This window comes from Priapulus caudatus, unplaced genomic scaffold, assembly GCF_000485595.1.
Source record: "Priapulus caudatus unplaced genomic scaffold, Priapulus_caudatus-5.0.1 Scaffold2259, whole genome shotgun sequence".
Taxonomy (NCBI): domain Eukaryota; kingdom Metazoa; phylum Priapulida; class Priapulimorpha; order Priapulimorphida; family Priapulidae; genus Priapulus; species Priapulus caudatus.
Window position 1 is genome coordinate 10,489 of NW_014579320.1, and position 23,438 is coordinate 33,926.

Here is a 23,438-nt window from a genome sequence, read left to right on the forward strand (position 1 = left end):
AGGAAGGACGCGCCTGAAGGAAGGCTGCGTCATAATAGCCTCACTGTTCCATCTATCCGAGGTGATATCACAACTCGGCAAGGGAGCAGAGTACGTACTACTACATTACTTGTGCATAGACTCGGCTCTCTTATATATACAAGAACCCCAAATACGTCTATGGTGTGGTGGCGATTTTACGCATTAATTAGTGTACGGTAAAAAAAACGCCCCCCGGACCCCCCTAGTTTCCCCTCCCTTAATTAATCTATGGTGTATAACCTTTTGCTTTCAATATTTTGCATCTGAACTGACAGATCAATCGCCAACCAACCATGATTTTTTTATTGTGTGGCGTGAGCGCGTAGCGCGACGTGGGTGCGTGATCACGTGGTGTTGACGTGGTTGCGTGAGCGCGTGTGTGCGACGTGGTTGCGTGAGCGCGTGTGTGCGGCCGTGTGTGCGTGAGCGCTGTGTGCCGACGTGTGCGTGAGCGCGTGTGTGTGACGTGGGTGCGTGAGCTCCTGTGTGTGACGTGTGTGCGTGAGCGGTGTTGCGCGTGTCGTGGCACCGTGGGTGCGTGAGCGCGTGTGTGTGACGTGTGTCTGTGAGCGGCGTATGTCCGGCGTGTGTGCATGAACCGTGTGTGCGGCGGTGGGCGCTGAGCGCGTGTTGCGGCGTGAGCGTCAATCACGCGAAGCGCGCAGCGAAAACTTAAAATGGATGTATAAATTTGTTTTTAACGTTAGAATTAACAAGTCTTAGCTCATACATTTTATTTTTTTATTCCACTCTTCTTGGGGGGCTTTTTGGTTTTTGCCCCCCCCACTTTTTGAATTAAAGAGGGCGGTTACCCGTCTGCCCACGCCCTCACTTGCCGGCCGCCGCTGTTCTCACTTCACCATACACACACACACACACACACACAACACACACAACACGCATACTACACACAAAATCATGACCGCACTGTGATCGCAAAATCGTGGAGGGGACATTTGAAATGTGCCCCCCTCTAAAAATTCGTGGAGGATTTGCGCCCCTGAGTGAGCATAGCTCACCTAAACTTCGTCGATCTGGCCGGCTCTGAGCGTGAAACACGAAACACGTCCCGAACCCAACACTAACTGTACACAGACTCGGCTATCTTATATATACAGAACCCCCAAATACCGTCTATGGTGTGTGGCGATTTTACGCATTAATTAGTGGTACGGTAAAAAACGCCCCCGGACCCCCTAGTTTTCTCCTCCCTTTCCCCTCCCCTTCCCTCCCCTCCCCCTCTCCCCCCTGGTTTTCAATTTCATCCTGGGAGAAAGCCTGGCATGGAATTACATGTTCGTGTTTTTATGTATCATTATATATTGTTTAACATGAATACAAATTAGTTTTTGAAGCAAAGTATTATTTAACAGAAGATAATATTTTTATGTGTAGTATATTATATGAGTATACAATTCGGCATGCAATTATTGCCTTTTAAATTTAAGGAAATTTTTATTAGCTATAGATCAGTCGCTGAATCAATAGGACATTCTATAAATTGTAAATTTACCATAATTATATTGTATAGCTATTTCATCTGTTATGTGTGATACGGCGTACACATTTTGGGGGGAAATATATCCCTAGCAGCAGGTCCTATAGCATCCTATAATATTGTCCTATAGAATCCTATACGCTATTCCGTATTTAAAATCTACGCAGGGGTTCTCTATAGGATCCTATATGGAGCCTTAAAAGTATTCTATAAAATCCTATAGACATCTCTACAAAGGATTCCTATAGAGAATTGGAACATTAATATAGAACACGATGGGTCTGTAACCATCGACGACGAGTTAATAATAGAACACGAGGGTCCTGTAAACCATGACGACGAGTTAAATAGACACGATGGGTCTGTAACCATGACGGACGAAGCTTAATTATAGAACACGATGGGTCTGTAACCATGACGACGGTTAATATAGAACACGAATGGGGTCTGTAACCATGACGACGAGGTTAATATAGAACACGCATGGGTCGTCGGAACCATGACGACGAGGTAATATAGTAACACGATGGTCTTAACCATTGACGACAAGTTAATATAAACACGGATGTCTGTAAAGCCATCGACGGACAAGTTAATATAGAACACGTGCGGTCTGTTAACTTATCAAGGAGAGATCGATATTCTGACGGAGACGGCTCGAAAGCTGTCATGTGGGTATTAATTTATCAAGCATTCTAACGAGCGCCCTTGCCTCTTAAATGACTGTGGTCATCGTTGGCCTCGATTCACATGTTTACAAACAACACATACTTTTTCTACTCGTCTACGTTACGCTATGTCGGCGTGCTAGTCGGACAACTAGTTGTGTTCTAGATTTCAGTTTATGTCGTTGGCTCGCAGAAGGCGAAAAATATTTCTGAGATGTGCTGCATTGTTACAGTCAAACTGTATGTGAAAGGATTCCCTGAAAGGAAAATGTGACAATGGTGCTCCTTCTAGACAGCGTGTCGTATAAGTTGATATCAGAAATGCTCAGCTGGTGTTATTTAGGTCGTAGAAAAGGGGGTATAAAATGGCGAGGCGACCGCGCTTTAGGAAAGTAACTATGATTAATGTAAACACTTGTTGCGTTTTTTAGTTTTGTTACACATACATTGCAAAAATATCGCTAAATGACCACAATAATATTTAATGTTCTGTAAACAGACTAACGCCACATCGTAATGAAGTATTGATGTTAGTGAAGAGAATTATAGATCAAAACCTCAGACTACTACCTCCTAACTATGTTATATAAAGGCAACTTATCACCCCTCTTATCTGATCTCAATATGGTGGCGGGACTTTCCGATATGGCTTTATTTTATGGAGGTGGTTTGACTGTGTATAAAAAGCCATTCAAGTAAAATGCAAAAAGAGCCCTTTTAGAGCAAGTGTCTGTTCAATACAGGGTGTCTACTACGTACCACAGGTTTCACTGCATTGCATGAGCGAAGGGTTAAAATAATCTTGGCCACTCGTACGAATTTTCCTAGTTCAAAAGTCAAGGCAACTTGGCTAGTGACTTTGGAATATCTATAGGAACTGTAAACAAAATACTGAAAAGAAAGCAAGAATATGAGAATATGAAATTCTAGGAGAAGAAAACTGTAATCCAAATGTAAAGACAGTGAACCAGTCGGCTTATCAAGATGATCTGACTGTGTTCGTATGGTTCAGTGGTTTGACACAGCCAGATTATTGTGACCGGTCCAATTATCCAAGCAATAGCCCAGCGGCTAGCCGACAGTCTAAATGTAACATACACCGACCCCACCCCACCCAACCATTTATGTGAACACCCCGGTTATATGAACATTTTATCAGGAGTAGATAATAACAGATTTTGTTATTATTTACTCCTGATTTTATATGGCTCAGCCAAGTGTTCGCTGATGAGAGGTTTCACTGTGCATAGAGCTCGGTTTAACATGTATGACACAGTCGTTACGTTCCCGCCTCGCTACACTAACTACGCCCATATGCGGAGCAGTTAGGTTAACGTATCAAGGAGTGGTAATAATCAGTTCAGCTCAGTGGTGTATGCGTGAGTCTGTGATATCCCTTTCCTCCTTATCCACCACCCTTACAAAAATAATCTATAGGTTACCTATAGGTTTACCTATAAGACGGTCTATAGGAATCTATAGGATTTTATTAGATATCCTATAGGAAATCGTATAGGTAATCTTATAGTTTCTATAGGATCCTATAGAGAATTGGAACATCATTCCTATAGGATCCTATAGGAATTAACCTATAGGATGTTATAGGATCCTATAGAAATTATGTTCCAATTCTCTATAGGATCCTATAAGGAAATTTATAGGATCCTATAGGATCTTTTGTAGAGATGTCTATATGATGTTATAGGATCCTATAGGAATGGGAGAAAAGTGAGGGGAAACTAGGGGGGTCCGGGGGCGTTTTTTTACCGTACCACTAATTAAGGCGTAAAATCGCCACCACACCATAGACGGTATTTGGGGTTCTTGTATATATAAGATAGCCGAGTCTGTGTACAGTTAGTGTTGGGTTCGGGACGTGTTTCGTTTTCACGCTCAGAGCCGGCCAGATCGACGAAGTTTAGGTGAGCTATGCTCACTCAGGGGCGCAAATCCCTCCACGAATTTTTAGAGGGGGGACATCATTTCAAATGTCCCCTCCACGATTTTGGATCACCATGATTTTGGTAAGTATGCGTCGGCTGGGTCGTCTTGTCGCGGCGGGCGGGCCCTGGGTGCCCAAGGCCAACCGCCGCGGTGCGGAGCAGCGGGTGCGCGGCGGTGCCGCTGCCCCCCCACCCCTGTTTTTATGTGTGATGATGTGTGCTGTGTGTGTGTGTTGTGCTGTCTGCGACGTTCGTGTGTGTATGTGTTTGTGAAGTGAGAACCAGCGGCGCCGGAAGTGAGGGGGGGGGCAGTCGGGTAACCGCCCTTTTAATTCAAAAAGCTGGGGGGGGGGCAAAACAAAGCCCCAAGAAAGATGGAAATAGAAAAAATAAAATCTATGAGCTACGATCTTGTTAATATCTAACGTTAAAAACAAATTATACTAATCCATTAATTTTCGCTGCGCGCTTTCGCGTGATGACGCTCACGCCGCACACACGCGCTCACGCGCCCACGCCGCATACACGCGTTCATGCACACACGCCGGACATACGCGCTCACGCACACACGTCACACACACGCGCTCACGCACCCACGTCGCACACACGCGCACACGCGCTCACGCACACACGTCCACACACAGGAGCTCACCGCACCCACGTCACACACACGCGCTCACGCACACGTCGCACACACGCGCTCACGCACACACGCCGCACACACGCGCTCACGCAACCACGTCGCACACACGCGCTCACGCAACCACGTCACACACACGTGCTCACGCACCCACGTCGCGCTTACGCGCTCACGCACACACAATAAAAAAATCCATGGTTGGTTGCGATTGATTGTCAGTTCAGATGCAAAATATTGAAAGCAAAAGGTTATACACCATAGATTAATTAAGGGAGGGGAAACTAGGGGGTCCGGGGGGCGTTTTTTTACCGTACCACTAATTAATGCGTAAAATCGCCACCACACCATAGACGGTATTTGGGGTTCTTGCATATATAAGATAGCCGAGTCTGTGTACGAGTAATGTAGTACGTACTCTGCTCCCTTGCTGAGTTGTGAGACGTTGTTGATGCGTCCTGCCTTCCTTCCTTCCTTCGTGTATGGTTGGCCACGGTGACAAAAATCAAGAATGCATGACTACATATTTATGTCACCATAAATCGACCAATTGGAAAGCGAGGATTTATGCCCGCATATAATCGGAGCCAATCAAATCAAAGGAATTATGTCCACCATAAATAACTTCCGTCCCCGTTTTGACCACTTCGCGTCCAAAACTCAAAGGAATTATGTCCACCATAAATAACTTCCGTCCCGCGTTTTGACGCGTCTAGACGCATTGTCTGGTTCGCTTTGATACAATATGTAATGGCATGTATTGCTAGCGCTTGCAAAATTATGCTATGGCCTGCGCCCGCTGAGATTTTCACGTCTGGCCTAGATGGTCGCCGCCGAACTGTCGTCGCAGAGCGTGTACATTGTGTAGCAGAGGTTGAGCCGGATACCAGTCCAATACATTATGCAATTGTAAAACGGGGACGGAAGTTATTTATGGTGGACATAATTCCTTTGATTTTTTGGACGGAAGTGGTCAAAACGGGGACGGAAGTTATTTATGGTGGCGGGCCTTCAGTCTGACAGAGCATAAATTCCAGGCGTGAGCTGACGTTTCACGGTGCGAGATTAAACTAAAATATATTTTTAATGGTTTTGTAGGGCGAGGCAAGTGCTGCTCTCAATTTAGCCTTCTCTACCGATTTTAAACCTCTCTGTTCTTGCCTCCCAGACACTCAGGCTCTACGAGCATAGACCCAAGATATTGGAAGTTCAACCGACAGGAGAAAGAGAGCAACCTACCCAGATAACATGCTGACGTTGGGCCAACGTTGGCCCAACGGCTGTCTTCAGCCCATGCCAAGTGGCCCAACGGCATCTTTTGCTGCGTTGGGGCAACGTTGCCGCACGCATATTGCCAGCGTTGCCCCAACGTCATTGCCAACGTTGCCCAACGTCATATGCAACGTTGGTCCAACGTACATACTGCCAACGTTGGCCGCACGCATACTGCCAACGTTGCCCAACTCATATTTGCAACGTTGGCACAACGCGCTTTTTGCTCAGCGTGTCAACGTTAGTTTTCCTTCAAACAACTCCCTCTTTGTTCTCTCTCTTTCTCTCTCTCTCTCTCTCTCTCTCTTCTCTCTCTCTCCCACACACACACGCGCGCACACCTTTCCTCTTCTCTCTCTCTCTCTCTCTCTCTCTCTCTCTCTCTCTCTTCTCTCTCTTCGTGTTACACACGCCAACACAAACCCTCTGCTCTCTCCTCTCTCTCGTCTCTCTCTCTCGACACATACACTCCTCTTTGGGTTCCTCTCTCTTCCTCACATCCCACACACAACACACGCACATCTCTCCTCTCTCTATCTCTACCTACACACACGCGCGCACACCTGCCCTCTCTCGCTCATGCTGACACATACACACTCCCTCTCTGGTTATCTCTCTCTCTCTCTCTCTCTCCGTCCCACACACAACACAAACACTTCAACCACCCCCTCCTCTCTCTGCTCTCGTCTCTCTCTCACACACACACACACACACACTCTCTCTCAGACACATACACACTCCTCTCATGTTCTCCTCTCTCTACTCTCACACACACACACACACACACGACGCTCGCTGTTGCACACACCTCTAGCTCTCTCATCGTCTTCTCTCTCTCTCGCACTCTGGACACATACACCCTCCCCCTGGTTCTCTCTCTCTCCCTCTCTCGTCACACACACGCACGCGCGCACAACTCTCTCTCTCGTCTCTCTCACACACACAGAAAAACACACACGCCAGCGCACACCTCTCTCTCTCTCTCTCTCTGTCACACACACAACACAAACACCCTCTCTCTCTCTCTCTCTCTAGTTCTCTCAGCACACACGCGCCGCGGCAAACCTACTCTCTCTCTCCTCTCTCTCTCTCTCTTCTCTGCTCTCTCTGTCACACACGCAAATACAAACACGCACACCCCTCTCTCTCTCTCCTCTCTCTCTCTCTCTCTCACATTACACACACGCACTCTCTCTTTCTCAGACACATAACAACCTCTCAGTTCTCTGCTCTCGCTCACGTCACCACACACACACAACACACACCACACCAGCACACCACACCACGCTGCGGCGCAGCGCGCAGGCGCGCACCTCTTTCTCTCTCTCTCTCTCTCTCTCTCTTCTCTCTCTCTCTCTCTCTCTCTCTAGGCACACTACCACCACACCTGCTCTGTTCTCTCTCGCTCTCACACACACGCGCACCTCTCTCTCTGTCTCTCTCTCTTGACACATACCTCCCTCTCAACACACACCACAACACACCCACACACACACACACACACACACAACACACACATCACCTCTCTCCCACAGCACACATACACACACTGCGCACACGTCTCTCTCAATACAGTACACACTCCCTCTCTGGTCTCTCAGATTGGTATGAGCACACAAAAGCGTAAGTTCCAGCCAGTAGGATGTCATTGCTTGTTTGATTAGTGATCAGGTGCTTTAGCTACGGGTACCAGGAATCTCTGTGTTGTTTCGATGCGTGACGTATTACATGCACGCACAGGGATGGGGAGAAACGCTGCATATCGTGCTGACGTGTTTTCTACAGTCGTTTAAGTGTAAAGCCCCCACTGGTTAGAGCCACACGGTTAACACCTACACGCGACGACTGAGGATATTACTGGAATGAGTGCAAGGAGGCGGAGAGAGCAGCTAGGTGATTGTTAATACTTGTAGCCAGTGTTGAACAGTGTGAAAATGCCAGAGCTCTAACCTACTGTGTTTTGTGCATGCACAATGGGCACGGGCTGCGTCCTGTACCTTGGGTGTTGCAGAATGAGGCATATTGGACCGTCATTTACAGGGATTATAGGCGACTAATAGACGTAGGCCTAGAGAACTCATTAAGACCTTTGGTATCTCTTCGTGTTTATTTACCATTAATATCTGGTTTGTATGTCGAGGAACGTTCCAATGCCTTTGATCCAAGGTTCTGCTCGATTCTATAATATGTGTGAACTGTTGTCAAGCACTCCTGCCAAAGAGAATTTGATTCATTCTGATAGCTATCAAGAGCATAATACAGACTAAAAATACTATAAATCCTATATGTAGTATTAACTAGCGAGATGTATATGAGTGAGTAGCTTATGAGTATACGATTATGTATAGAGTAGCGATAGCGTATACTGACTTGTATACCAATTAGGCTGTCTAAAGCATGACTAACTGTTCTTAGATATAGAATGTATTACTTTTAGTCTATGAACTCAGTACTAAACAAGAATGTCATGCCGAAATACAATTAATTATAAATAGATCAGAAATAATTGATATGAATTAATGACGATATATAATAAATTGTGTTAAATGATTTCTGTTGAATCTTGTGATACATTAAACAAATGTTTACTTTAAAAACATGCCGAAGTGTATAATGCTGCCAATTACGACTGTAGTTCACTAACCTGCCGTATCAGGCCTCGGTCGCGCCACGCGTGTCACGTTCGCGCGTGGTATGCGGCCGAGTTAGCCAATTCCCTTTGGTTAGTATCTATTTGAGTTAGATGTTAGGGTAGGATAGGTTTCTAGTTATGTTCCAGCGCGACAATGTCTCAGATTGCGTTAGTTAGGCTCCGGGCCAAATTCTGGTTGTCTCGGACACCGACAACGCTTATTTTCGAGCACTTGCATCATACACATTAAAATATTATCTTTCTGTTAAATAATACTTTGCGTTCAAAGACTAATTTGTATTCAGTGTAATAGAATATATAATGATACGATTAAAAAACGGAATGTAATTCCATGCAGGAGGTTTCGCCCAGGATGATTTGAAACAGGGGAGAGGAGGGGGGAGGGGAGGGGGAGGAGAGGAAGGGGTGAAGGGAGGGGGAAAGGGAGGCGCGGAAAAGGGGGGGAAAGGGAGGGGAATACTAAGGGGGGTCAGGGACGTTTTTACGGTACCACTAATTAAATGCTCATAAATCGCCACCCACACCAATGAGAGCGGTATTTGGCGGTTCTGTATATATATGAAGATAGCGAGTCTGTGTACGTAGTAGCTGTCAGTAGTACTACTCTGCCTCACTTGCTGAGTTGTGAGATGACCTCCGTAAGCTGGCAAGCCGAGACTTGCTTTCATCCTTTCCCTTCCTTTCCTTCTCGCGCGCTCTCCTTACGTTCGTCAGATCGACGAAGTTAGGTGCAGGCTATGCTCACTACCCGGCACCAGTGGTTGGCCCATGACTCGATTATCTAAGCAGGAGACAAAGCTTAAAGGCTAGTGGTTGGAGGATTGGTCAATTCATATGTTTCACGAAACGACCGATGATCGATTTAATCACATCGATCATTTTAGTTGCGGTGACGACGTGGTGACGCCGCCGTCCATCGTCGACACAACCGTGTGATTTGCGAAGGAATATAGACATTATTGTATGTGGTAGCTAGTATTTAATGAAGTAAATTAAGGATACGTTAGGGTTACGGATGGGTAAGCGACTCTAAAGGGCATTGCAACATAACTGCTCATCAAATTCAATCAAACTCATATATCCATTACATAAGAGAGATGTCTCTCTATGCTATCGATAAACTTTTTTTATTACAAATTCATCTCTAATTAAGTGACAACAAAAATTGTGAATTTATACAAAAATTCTTTTTTTGTTATTTCTCAGAAACAGAGTTTGGACCTAAACTTTTAACCATAAGTTGTTCATAATATAAAATTTACACCTCACCGTGTTTACTAGTATATGTGTAAATGTATGTACTTGTGTCAAATCTGGAAATTAAAAAAGAAAAAAAAAGTTCGAGTTGTACTCGGTCGTCCGATTTTCTACTCGATTAATCAACTCAGCAGCCCAAACGAGTAATGATCGACGAACTCGATTAATCGGAACACCACTAGTAAAGGCCCCCGCACGCGGTGAGATCCGTGCTGAGCACAGAGCGTGCGTTTCGTGCTCAGCACAAATCTCACCGTGTGCGGGGTCGATTTATGTGAGCTGTCAGTCTCGCGAGGCGGCGAGGAAAATATCTGTCGTGTTTGATAATTTTGGTCTTGCGAGGCTGAATACTCTGCGTGTGCGTGGATGGGGGGTGTGAGACTCCTGCTGAGCACAAAATCAGTTGCGGCGCATTTTGATTGGTTCTCACTCAGTGGTGGCGCATTTTGATTGGTTCTGCCATTTTGATCAGTCACATGACCTACAGTGCACCCGCTGGTAAGATCCGTGCTCCGCACGAATCTCACCATGTGCGGGGGCCTTAAGCGCTACTATAACACGGCTACGATCCTTTGCAGTATTATTGATTAGCTGTCTTACCTTAATTGTTCATATAAAACAAACCGCATGTCCCTACGATGCCCCTTTGCTGAGATAATGAGCGGTGAAAATCTGGCATTTTCCCCGAAACCCGACCCGAGATCAATGTTTACTGCGTCCCTCACTCGAAGTGTTTCCAGTGTGTTGCTTCCGGTCGCCGCTGTGTAGCGCCATAGTGGCGCTGACTCACGTAATACTACCAGAGTTTACTATAAGTGTTGAACAACAGTAGAGGCCGTCCATAGGCTGCAGGCCTGAATAAGCATCGAATAACATGCGAACAGAAATTAATTAAAATCCTCACACTGTCTACTGCACTTACAAATACAGTTTATTCATGTTAAATAACTACCAGATTCATGCTCTATGCCCCCTCCGAAGCTTTTGCGCAGCTCTATGAAGCGAATTTCTCAAAGTGTCTGAACACATATCAATAGCCACAAAAACACGAACCGGTCGCGCTGTGACTACGCACACTGACGGAATGTCACGAGATACACACAAAAATAATTTTACTTCTAATACTTTCTCGACGTCAACGAGGACACCAATTGCGTGCACTAATGCTAATTATTGCAGCTCTAGTGCCGGAATTTTGGGCGAAAAAAAATACCAAAAAGGCCTTTCAGAGAGAAAATAGTACAACATTGGTGAACCAATCTGCGAACGCCTTACTGTTAATAGTATAATGCCACCGCTATACATCCCAGCGGTAAGTGGGCGTGAAGGTGCACAGGTGGGGTCCATCAGCTATGGCAATTCATAACTACGTCATTCGGACACGGCAATGGTTTCCCGAAGTTATAACCACTTGCGAGTGAGGACGCAGTAAATCACTGATCATCGAGTCGGGTTTCGTGAAAATACCGAAGATTTTACAAACCGCTCATATATCATCAGCGGTAGGGGCATCGTAGGGACATGCGGTTCTCGTTTTTATGAACAGGTAAAGACAGCTAGATCAATAGTACTGCGGATCGTCAAATAAAGACGTGGAAAAAACTTATTAATTCGACCTAATACTGCAGATGGTTTCANAGGGGGGGGGGGGTCGGTGTCGGAGGGGGAGGAAAATCTAAAAACTTTTGAATCACGGCCAATTTGTTTTATTTCTTTATACTCATAAATTACAGAAATGATGAATCGAAGATTGATTTAGTTCAAATGATGATTCATGCATCTTCATCTAAGCAGTCGAATGATTCTGATTCACGCACTCGATCATTCGACTTCGCGCATCGAGTGATGCATCGAATCATTCGATGGCGTGTAATCAAATGATTCGATGCGCAGAACGATGATTCGAATGATCATCTCGATTTCACGCATCATTATCATTCACGCACTTCCGATCGATGCATTGCGCTATCACCAGTACTGACCATATATGTCAGAAATTGATTTGTTCTCAGAAGAGTTCAGATGAAGTCACATGAATGTGATGAATTGAAAGCGACGTTTTGATTGCAATTTAAATGAACATGGTTCCTGCACTAATTATAATAGAGATACTAGGCAGAGGATTTGAGAACTTCGTCTATATATAGAGAAATTATTTAAACTAGTCAGAGGTTTATGCTTAATTAATTCTATATGGTGTATGTTCCGTAAAATCTAGTTATGTTATTGCGATTATTTGGCAAACACATTACCGATAGTCTTAGGATTCACAAATAAATTATTTATAAATGTAGCAACGGTGGCACCTGAAAAGTCCCTTGAGGCACCTGCAATCTCATACCAAGTGGCCGGCCCCGCCCCTGTGTAACTTATGGAGTAGTATGCATCGTTTCAAGTCAGAAATTCTAATATGGAGATCGATTCAGAGACATAGCTAACAAAAAATGGGTGGTTGTTCTCTTTTATAGTATAGTTAGATGTACTTATTAACTACACAAGGTGCCAGTTACTCTAGCATTCGTTAACACTGCATAATCAATATGTCAAGTCAGTACAGTACTCAGTAGTCTTTAGACAACACAGCTGACTACCGCTGCATCGTTCAATACTGATACATATTGTCCCTAGCTCAAGAACGGTATTGCTAGGGTTAGAATAGTCCTAGTCGTATTCTATTAGAATACCTATTCTATTAGAATACCTATTCTATTAGAATACCTATTCTATTAGAATACCTATTCTATTAGAATACCTATTCTATTAGAATACCTATTCTATTAGAATACCTATTCTATTATAATACCTATTCTATTAGAACTAGCAGAAAGTATACCCGTAGAACCAGCAAATGTTGTCTTTAAATATAAACTCCAGTAGATCCAGTATAAAGTTAATCGTTTTATTGTAATGAAAGAAAACCACTGCACTGGGTCACAGACACTGGCCGCTAACTGGCCACTGATACGCGTGTCATACGGATGGTACGGCAAAGCAGAGGTGAGGCAGGGGGAATCTGCAGTAGGGGGGGGCGGTATTGGAATAGATTTTTGGTGTTTGAGCCAAACCATCTCCCGAGTCCAGACGTCAAGCTGATTCTGAATATGATCTCATAAGACGCGGCCAGTAAGAGGACGTCAGAGTGTAATTCACGGTAGTGATGTGAATTGCTGTAGCCACTTGCCATCTATTGCGATAGCATTTTTTCGAATTGTTTGACTTAATACTTAGATACTAAACATTTTTAATATTTTTTTCTCAGCCAGAACCATCTCCCAGACGTGGTGATTCTGAATGGTATATCTTCGTTATTCGCATTGAGTGACAGAATGCAGTGCGAAAGCGAACACAAACAAAACAACACACACACACACACACACACACACACACACACAAGATTAGCCAATTATAGTATAGTATATTTCTATTAGTAACTATTCTATTAGAGTACCGTATTCTATTGATACCTATTCTATATGAATACCTATTCTATTAGAATATTCTATAGATACTATTCTATTAGAATACTATTATATTGAGATAACCGCTATTCTTTAGAATACCTAGTGCGTACTGTGGTATGGACTGGTTAATTTTTAGGCCGTCGCCACACCTACCAAAAATACGGTCCGATTAAAAATCTCTTCACGTTTGTTAAAATCGGGCTCATCGCGACCGCCTTGATAAACACCTCGCACACCTGAGATAAAATTGGATTCATTTTAAATCATCCTCAATTTCGCTTCGGTCCATGCTTTGTCTATGGTACGGCGGCTTTTGATGTGTCATGTGACACGGGCACGTTCAGCTATTGGCTGTTCAATTATTATACATAGATATTTTTCTGATTCAAGTGGCAACACCAAAATCTTGGTCGGGATTACACAAAATCGCCTTCAAACAATCGGTTCAAATCGAACATGTGTTTGTCTTTTGAAACGATCACCGATAAAATAATCGTAGAGTATAATCAGTCTACAATATGAACGCGCAACCTGCCGATAATCGGCTGATTTTTATCGGGCGATCTATAATCGCCGAGTTGAAAAATCGGCTGTGTGTGCGACGGCAATTAGTCACACAGCCTGGTCGGGTTAATTGTCCCCATACACATATACTGTGGCCCATATTGTCATTGTCATTGACATGTGTATACAGTATAGCCATAGGTGATATTGTCATTGCATGTCTTTGCATGCTAACTAAAAACGTACATTACCTTATTGACGAAGTTACTAAGATAAATATAATATATGCTAAATATAAGACGTCCCAACCTTCAATAACAGAGAGAATTGATGATGAAATATACTCAGACCAAGAACAGCATCGTTTGACTTTTGGCGGCATGCGTGCAGCTATGAGCGCGCATGCCACTGTTAAAGTTGACTGTATTGAGCAAGTTGAGACACTGTACTAGCTATTGCCCTGTACTTGACTCGCCGCTTAGCGTGGTAGTTTCGGCTTCGCCGTGTGATCTCAGGCGTTAGGCTGGGCGTTTCTGGATTGTCAGCCGAGTCAGTTGCTACATTTGGGGAGTGCTGGTGAGCACTGTAAACGCTACGTGCATGTATTATGTGTACGTGTTTACTGCCATAGAGTATCTATACGCAGTTGATATAATAAGTACGTGATGGAAACGCTGTGTGTCGATGTATGTGCGTTATGCTAGTAGCAATTAAAAGCAAAGACGTTTCTGTGTACACCTGCCAGGCCGTAGAGGGGTGGTTGGGGGCGGTTTAGAAGAACCCCCGAGCTCCCCCAAGCCAAAAAAATTTTTTTTGGAAAATGTTGCTGAGAATTTCACCTCAGCGTCGCCTCATTTTAGTGGTAATAATTGCAAAATTCTCCATCGGTGCGCGGAGGACTGGAACAGAGGAACACCCCTCCCACCTCCAGCGTCTCGCGTCGCTTGGTCCCTCGCCTGGTCGCTTCGCGCCCTAGCAGGGCGTGTCAGGGGGTCCAGGGAGTCCGGACCCCCTTGCTCGCGCAGAAAACGCATCTGAGGGGGATGTAGAAATTTTAAAAATTTTGCTAGACCCACGACCCCCCTTCTACGTGCTCGAACTGTTGGGTTACGAGTTTAGAACGCCCCCCTGTTAGCGAAATCCGGTTCAGGCCACCTGCGAGCAAATTGCCAACATTTAAAAACAAGCCCCGCCCCCCAAGTCTTAAAGGCTGGCTACGGGGGCCTGCTGCAATCTGTGGGTTAGTTTTCTGAACACACACAAAGGGCGCGTTTGTTTGGGAACGGAATCCGTGGATCGAGATCATTGTGATCCTGATCCTACCATGTACGTGTGGCCACAGGCATGCATAGACCAATAAATTGCTGCCTAAAATTTTTTATATTCTGGTTGTTTATTTTAGGGTTTAATTTATTTTAATTTATTATTTAATTGGTTTTTATTTTATTTGCCCTAAAATAACACCAGAATATAAAAATTTTTAGGCACAATTTATTGGTCTTAGCATGCCACAGGGACAAAACACAAGCACCAATTTCAATATGTTGGACAAACATATAAATCGAGACGAAGCAAATAACTTTCAGCAAAAACACTTTATGGACCGCAAACTGCACTTATATTGAAACAAACATGTTAATTCGCAAGTAACAAAGAACAATATGCGAAGCAAAAATACAAGATTCGAAACGGAAATTCGTTGGGAGCACTGCTACTTGTTGTTTCCTCGTCTTTATACTTCCCTCAGTCTCCGCACAACAAAACTCGCAGACTGAGGATACGAATCATTGCAACATATGATACAGCCTATTCTTTTAAAGAGGGGGAGTAGGGGAAAGTCTGTGGTGTCACACTGTCTGGTTCGTTTACAGATTTCATTGCATATCTAGGATGCCAAGAATGTCACCTCGCCCCTTTACCATGCACCTCGTACACCACCTCTTCCACCCTTGCCGATAAAAATCGTCTATGTTAGAGTAAAGTTTCAAACATGTTCCGGAACGCAGCATATCAACTGCTAATCGCCCTACAAAGCGGGTTATAGCGCCGATCTACGGTCCACAATTGTGATCATTTTGGTTTTTAAATTAATTCACCCCACTTATTATTAATGAGTAAATTCGTGACGAGTGGCAATTAAGATTAACTAATAAATATATTACTGAACTTACACTAGTTAATCATTTACTGGTAATATCATTTATTAATATGCTTTTAGATATGAGTAAATTTCGTACGAGGTGGGCCAAGATTATTTTAAACCCTTCGCGCATCATGAAATGCAAGTGATAGAACCTGTCGGTTAACGTAGTAGACACCCTGGTATTGACGACACTGCTCTAAAGGGCTCTTTTGTCATTTTTACTTGAATGAGCTTTTATACAAATCAACCACCTCCATCAAGTAAGCCATATCGGGAATGTCCCCGCACCATGTTGAGACAGATAAAGGGGTGATAAGTGCCTTTATTAACATGGGTTACGGTACGATAAGTACTTAGTTAGGTTTTTGATCGTATATTTTCTTCTACTAACCAATTTTACCTCTTTTGGCTCCCCCCAAACCAATTTTTGAAATTAGACCCCTAGAGCGTTTTTTCTGCGCTGAAGCAGGGAGGGAGAGTCGGATCCACTGGGACATTTCCCCGCCCCCTCCCTGTACACGCCCCTGCACAAACACACACACACACACACACACACACACACACACACACACACACACACACGTCACACACGCGCTCACGCACCCACGTCGCACACACGCGCACACGCGCTCACGCACACGTCACACACAGGAGCTCACGCACCCACGTCACACACACGCGCTTACACACACGTCGCACACACGCGCTCACGCGCTCACGCACACGTCACACACAGGAGCTCACGCACCCACGTCACACACACGTCGCACACACGTGCTCAAGCAACCACGTCGCGCTCACGCACACACGTCACACACACGTGCTCACGCACCCACGTCGCGCACACGCGCTCACGCACACACGATAAAAAAAATCCATGGTTGGTTGGGATTGATTGTCAGTTCAGATGCAAAATATTGAAAGCAAAAGGTTATACACCATAGATTAATTGGGTACCACGCATATATAAGATAGCCGGGGGGTCCGGAGGGTGCGGGGGGCGTTTTTTACCGTACCACTAATGAATGCGTAAGATCGCCACCACACCATAGACGGTATTTGGGGTTCTTGTATATATAAGATAGCCGAGTCTGTGTACGAGTAATGTAGTAGTACGTACTCTGCTCCCTTGCCGAGTTGTGAGACGTTGTTGACGCAGCCTTCCTTCAGGCGCGTCCTTCCTTCCTTCCTTCCAATCTCGTCATCGACGTTGTTAGAGAGAGCAATAAGTTTATGCGACTGCATCTCGATCGTAGTAGGCGATATGCAGGAGTCAGTGTGACTCCCTGAAAATTCTGCTATACTACCTACGAACTACTTCGTTCCAGAACACGGCCTCGCGTAATTGCCGTATTTTTTCAGAAAATGTCCAGACTATTTGGAAGACGTGTAACCGCATGAATCTTCAAAATAAGCACACGCGTTATTGTTAATATCTTTAGTTTTGAACTTCAGACTGTGGACTCTTGGGGGCAGGGAGTCCGTTGGACGCCCTTGTTCAAAAGTTCTACCCCTGAAGAAGTGACGAGCACGACGCAACGTAAGAGCACCCGAACTACAGTGCCACTAGAGTTAAAGTTGGTGACAAATTATATCTCTCATCATATTAAACAGATGTTATCACAGTATTAAAATCGTTAGAAGAATCCTTTGGCTTAATTATAGTAACGAAATCTCTTGTTCATTTAGGGGAACTCCTTACGACGTACATTACGCATTATATTCACCTATTGTTATATCCCTCTATTGTATTGCCCTTGGTTCAATCCGCATTGTCTATCGAGAAATGACAGAAGAGACAACATTCCATACCAGCATGATCAAGACGCTGTGCTGCCGTAAAAGGTTACCCTCATAGATGATCGAGTGCAATGGAACTACCAGCCACCAAAATCAAACCAGCAGCGGCAAGCGACCACCACTCAGTCCGGTTCATCGATCAGGGAATAATTATGTTTCAGCCGTGAGACTCGCGCACGTACCTCGGGCACAACCTCGTTGATGATCTTCTTGTAAATTCTTATGGTCTTCTCGCTCTCCTCGAGAGCCTTTTCCAAATTCGGCACGAGATAATCAGTACATTCATCTGGGTGCTGTAAAGGCATAACGCTCGTAAACGCTCGTGCCACGCCCCTGCCATGAGCGCACAGGCGCGTAGCCAGGGGGGGGGCGGTGGGGGCGGTCGCCCCCCCCCCAAAACGGCTCAAATATTGGCCCAAAATGGCTTAAATATTTCAAAATTTTGCCCCCAGACCCCCCTAGCACTGGCATGGCTACGCACGTGCCAAACGTACGGTTGTCAAATTTGCCATGTGCGTGCATGTTAGTATGCATGTATAAATGTATGTACGTGTGTGTGTGTGTGTGTGTGTGTGTGTGTGTGTGTGTTCGCTCTCTCTCGCTCTCGCACCCCCAGGACCCCACCCGTCAGTGCAAGCGCACACGGTATCAGTCTACAATTTCCAGGGGCGTGTACAGGGGGGGGGTCCGGGTCCAGGGGGTCCGGACCCCCCATGCTCGCGCAGAAAACGCATCTGAGGGGTGCTAATTTCAAAAAATGTTTGGGGGAGACCCCCACTCTTTCGCATGCTCCTAACACCCCCCTTTCAAAAATCCTGCGTACGCCACTGACTCCAGTCATATCATATATGCCTGTATATATATATCATCAATTTGCAATGAAAATTACATTATTGAAACCGATGCTCAGTTAGTTACTCAGTGTCCTCTTTGCGTGAATATTTACGCTCGTGTTCCCAGCTTAATCTTTGAATCAGTGTCTAATGTGAGTGATATCTCCTAAACTTTCATAAACATACTTTCTCTTGATGATTTCTTCATAAGAATTATTTAATATAAGAAAAAAAACGTGTTAAAAAAGAAACGTTACTAAATTTATCAAGACACATTTTTCTTAAGTTGTGCATGATCATTATCATGCTCTCAAATGCACTTGAATGAGATGAAAGCTGGCAAAAAAAGGGAAAGAAACCAATCGTTGACGCACTATCACACACAATAAAAAGGTTCTCACTTCACAAACACACATCCACACACACGCACGCACGCACGCACGCACGCACGCACGTACGCACGCACGCACGCACGTACGCACACACACACACACACACACACTTGCACACAAAATCATGGTGATCCAAAATCGTGGGGGGGGGACATTTGATATGATGTCCCCCCTCTGAAAATTCGTGGGGGGACATGTCCCCCTGTCCCCCCTGGATTTGCGCCCATGCCTGACAGTGCCACCTATATCTTCTATTTTTCCACAAGGGGCTTCCCCAAGTGTATATGTGACAGGGTCGCGTTCGTAACGAAGTGGACGACAAATTAAAAAAAAAACGTTTACGAGTTGTTTCCAAAGTAGGCTGGGCAAGTTTCGTGCCATTCATGACACTGGTGTACTGATTTGATATCAACAATGATATAATACAGTCGTCAGACAAGTATGGCAAACTATTTACAATATAAACGTTAGCTTGTTTATTCAGTCATAAACGGACACCACGTGTTACGAACACACCTACTGCATTGAACATCGATTGATTCGCTTTGAGGCACCATCCAACGTGATTTACCAATTGGATTAGGAAATAAAATCAATATTCTCCATAAAACGCCATTAGATAACCCAAGTAGAGTGTTCTATCTTTCAAAATATCAACTTGGTTTTATCCCGTTTCATGATGTCACAATACAGGCTGTCAAATCCGACCATTTACTGGAGAAAAAGGTATTTTCTTAAAAACTGTTTGAATCACGCCAATTTGTTTTATCTTCTTTTATATCTTCCATAAATTACAGAAAAAATGTATACAGCCATTAGATTGATTTAGTTCAAATGAATGATTCGATGCATCATTCGATTCACGCATCGAATGATTCGATTCACGCGCATCGAATCATTCGATTCACGCATGACGTGATGCATCGAATCATTCGATGCATGAATCAAATGATTCGATGCGCGAATCGAATGATTCGATGCATCATTCGATTCACGCATCGAATCATTCGATTCACGCATCGAATCATTCGATTCACGCATACTGACCATAATGTCAGAAATTGATTCTGATTCATCAGAAGGTTCAGATGACAGTCACACTGACATTGAATGATTGAAGGACAGTTTTGATTGACATTTTAAATGACATGAGTTCTGCTACTTAATAAAGATACTGGCAGAGGATTTGAAAGCTTCTTAATATTTGGAAACTTATTTAACTCAGTCAGGGTTTTGTCTTCTTTCGTTGGTTGTCGTAATCTAGTTATGTATTGCGATTATTTGCCAAAACACATTACCATAGTTAGAATACAAATAAATTATTTAATAAATGTAGCAACCGGGCCACCTGAAAATCCATTTGGCCACCTGCATCTCATACTCAAGTGGCCCGGCCCGCCCGCCCTGTGTAACTCTATGAGTAGTAATGCATCGTTTACAGTCAAGCAATTTCAAATCATGAGATCAGATTCAGAGAACATAGCTAACAAAAAATGGGCTGTTCTCTTTTATTATGATTACGTTAGAGTGTGTTCTTGATTAACTAACGCAAGGTGGTCCTTAAAGTGCTGTACACTCTAGCTATTCTGGCAGCTCTCGACACTTTGCAGTGAATCTAAATTAGGTAGTGTCATCCAGTACTATACTTTTGAGCAGTAGTCTTTATTGAACTGGTACAGACCGCTGGATAACTCGGCTGCACTCGTCAATATGATAATACATTATCAGTGCGCCTAGCTCAGAGATAAACTAGCAGTATCGACTAGAGTGCGGAGATAGTTCCTATCGTATTCTATTATCCTGGTATCCGTATAGTGTCGTGATTGTAGCACAGGGCGAATACCTATTTCTAATGTGAGGAGTACTATTCTATTGGAATACCTATTTTATTAGATACCTATTCTGTATCTATTACGTTGGTTAGTCTTTTATATTGACTGGACTCATTTGTCTCTACTCGTATACTCTGTTCTTAACTATGATATGAGGAAAGTTTTACCCGACTAGCAACCGCAGATATAGTTGTGTCTTGGCGTAAATATATAATAATCCTGGTCAGTAGTGACACAGAATAAAGTTAAATATTCTGTACGGAAAGAAACCACTGCACTGGGTACAACAGAAACACTGGCACAAGCTACTGGGCCAACTTGATCTCCGTGTGTCTCAGTTGACTGGGGGGGGAATACAGGGTGTTATTTTATTGGTTGCTAATTGGTGCAGAAGTTGGCTGACTTCAAAGCAGAGTGAGCAGGGGGGAATCTGGCAGTAGGGGGGGGGGTATTGAGGATAGATTTTTGTTTGAGCCAGACATCTCTCCAGCTATGTCCCAGACGTGGTGGGTAGTTTACTGGAAATACTTATGCGTGCATGTTATCTAAGATCGGACGAGTCAGTTATGCGCTGCTGAGTTTGTATCCCTAGCGTATGTGGGTGAATCTGCTGTACGCACTGCCATCTTATATGGACGATAGCATTTTTGTACTCGTACGATTTCTTGGTAATATATGGAATACGTATATATGTAATACGTGTAAGACGTGTTGATTAAATTTTTTCTCAGCCAGATACTACGTCAGACGTCGGTGATTCTGGGTGTAACTATCTTCAGTTATACTTAGTTTGTTAGAACTCTCGGAGTGTATGACTAGGAGCAGGAATCAGGGCGAAAATGCGAAGCACAAACAAACACACACACACACACACACAACACACACACTAATCACTTTCAGCAGCACATATATTAGCCCAAGATTATACTCTTTAGTATAGGAGTGTCTTTCTTAAAATTCTTGAGACGATATACGTTCACCGTTAGATTATAATTTCTATTGGTAGTAAATACTTGTGTTCTATTGAATACATTATTTCTCATATTAGGGGTTAATATAGCGTTCTCGTATATGTAGTAAGTGAGCCATTATTCTATTAGGGAATATCCTACATGATTCTGATTGAGATACGTATTTATTAATGTATAATTGCCTTATTGTCTATATTGTGTGGCAGGGCGTATACTTGGATGATACTACGGTTGATCTATTGTAGTCTAAATGTCTGAACGATTATGTGACACGCTGTGGTTCAAATTTGTAGGTGGCCGGTCTGACACATCACCCTCTGCGCTCAGTAGCAGGATCCGGTGTACTGTCAATATTGTAGGGAAATGGTATTACCAGTGGGTTTGTAAATCGGGATACGTTTGTAATCAATCGCTCGCGTAGCCGAGGGCGCTTCCGATAAGACAACTCTTGGTGCTGACACACGCTAGATTAAAATGGATTAGGGTTAATCTCCCTCATATTTCGTTCGTACATCGCTTTGTCGATGGTAGGCGCCATTTTGATGGTACGATACTTGATCAGGGTGACTCTCAATCTGACGGGACTAATTCTCTGCACCTTGTTCAGGTAATTGGCACACTTGTGTAATATTTATCAGAGATAATTTATATTCTCGGTAGGGATTCATAGTGTCGCTGCGCACCAAAAATGAGTCTGATGTATCTGGATATTAGACTAGAACGACTAATTCTCAGCGAAGATGACAATATTCAGGTCGTTTTCTCTAGTAATTAGATGCATAGCCACAGTGGGGTTATTCGTATTGTGTCACGATACGTTAGTCGTGTCCTAATGTGATACAATATATATTCTCCCTCGTTGAGATTAATAATTGCGTCTACAATGATATACCTTGTGTCGACCACTGGCGTCTGCCCATGGTCGATAGGATATTCGGCGCTGATTTTGTATATCTCGCGAGGGGTAACTTGTCCGTGATATGTCAAATCGCGTGCAACACGGGCGCATAACTTGGTTAGATACTCTCGGTGTCTAATCGTGACGATAGTTCACCGTTGATACATTGGGCTTCATACTTTGGGAATTCTCCAGTGGCGTCTGATGGTACGGATTATGTATGCGGGGGTCTATACACGGGTGGTATATTTTTTATTGGTGCAACAGGGCGTATACTTGGTGTTACGATACTTTGGGGCAGGATTTCTAAGATTTTGACAGCATATCTCTCTACCGGTTTGGATACTTGGTGAGGATTGTCTCTCTTCGATACGATATACTGTGGCCCATGTACATTATTGTCAGGTTGCTGCTATTTTAGAGCTCACATTATGTGGTGTAGGTGGGGTATATATCACAGAGTATGAGGCTCAGTAATACTTTGTGGGTGATATATTGTCATGTGGGCATGTCTTTGCTGCAGCATGGCGTTGACTAAAACGGTACATTACCTTTATTGACGAAGGTTACTAATATATTAAGTATAATAATATGTTAAATACTAAGGCGTGGCCCAACCTTCAATAACGAATAGTGAGGCAGGATTGCATGATCG

The 23,438-nt window shown here is 44.0% G+C and overlaps 1 long non-coding RNA gene across 1 annotated transcript; it reads left to right on the top strand.

The window, feature by feature from the left end:
• The first annotated feature begins 12,740 nt into the window (after positions 1-12,740).
• LOC106818461 lies at positions 12,741-21,223 on the top strand. Its single transcript, XR_001395226.1, has 3 exons — positions 12,741-12,822; positions 20,611-20,613; positions 21,142-21,223. It is a non-coding gene; the product is annotated as an uncharacterized LOC106818461 (long non-coding RNA).
• The last annotated feature ends 2,215 nt before the right edge of the window (positions 21,224-23,438 follow it).